Source organism: Schistocerca piceifrons, chromosome X, assembly GCF_021461385.2.
Source record: "Schistocerca piceifrons isolate TAMUIC-IGC-003096 chromosome X, iqSchPice1.1, whole genome shotgun sequence".
NCBI classification, from domain to species: Eukaryota; Metazoa; Arthropoda; class Insecta; order Orthoptera; family Acrididae; genus Schistocerca; species Schistocerca piceifrons.
The window spans coordinates 844822081-844823274 of record NC_060149.1 but is presented as its reverse complement, the minus strand read 5'-3'; the positions used below and the strand labels follow the sequence as shown (position 1 = coordinate 844823274).

At 43.3% G+C, this 1194-nt stretch overlaps 1 pseudogene; it reads right to left on the bottom strand.

The window, feature by feature from the left end:
* Positions 1–531: 531 nt before the first annotated feature.
* LOC124723440 lies at positions 532–649 on the bottom strand (annotated as a pseudogene).
* Between the last annotated feature and the right edge of the window lie 545 nt (positions 650–1194).

Below are 1194 nucleotides of genomic sequence, written 5' to 3'. Positions count from 1 at the left end.
ACTGCGGTGAGACGCATGTGACACGTAGCAAGCCGGTTTTCGCGCTTAAGCTAATGGCAGACAGTATTGCTCAATACTGTGTAACGCGAAATTGTGTATGTGCTAGAACGTTAGTTAATAAATAGTATTCAAAGTTATGTAGCGAAATAATTTCATAACTTACAGAACCTTATTTATCATACGTCAACAAAAATCTGCAATTACAATTAGCAAGAAGGCCATAGTGTGCGAGAAAGGATATATGCGGTACCAAAGACATATTTTCGTTGCAACATGAGCAACTTCTGCCATCCTTTTTGAGAGATCAATGTATTTAAGTAAAGCACTCCGTCTTTCCGTCTTCAGGCCACAAGTGGCCCATCGGGATCACCCGACCGCCGTGTCATCCTCATTGAGGATGCGGATAGGAGGGGCGTGTGGTCAGCACACCGCTCTCCCGGTGGTTATGATGGTTTTCTTTGACCGTAGCTGCAACTATTCGGTCGAGTAGCTCCTCAATTGGCATCACGAGGCTGAGTGCAACCCGAAAAATGGCAACAGCGCATGGTGGCCTGGATGGTCACCCATCCAAGTTCCGGCCACGCCCGACAGCGCTTAACTTCGGTGATCTCACGGGAACCGGTGTATCCACTGCGGCAAGGCCGTTGCCAATGTATTTAAGTAAGTCCATGCTATATGACAAAAAGACCTAATGTAAAAATTTGTAGTAGTTGTGGTAACGGGATAGGTTATTCGCTCCTTAAATAACGTAGGTCATAATAGGGAAGATGACGCGTTTCTCTTACTTCGCAGTTCTAACCACAAACTTCTTGGCTGCCAGTAATGAAAATTACTAAAAACGACATGCACCTCTCTTGTAACGAAGCGGGTAAAATAGTATATAGACGTATCAAAAGTTAGAGTGACAAAAAGTACACAAGGACGAAGCAGGAATGGTGAGAGAACAGAATCAGGTCCCTAGACATCCCCGAGAACTGCTGATACCCTTAAGAGAGCCGACCATGAAAACTATTCCACTTGGTGTGCAAAATGTATGAAAAAGGTGAAATATCCTCAGACATCAAGAAGAGTGTAATAATGCCAATTCCAAAGAAACCAAGTGCTTTCAGATGTGAACATTACCGCATTTTAATAAATCATTGCTGCAAAATACCGGTAGAAATCATTTACAGAAGAATGAAACAACTGGTAGAA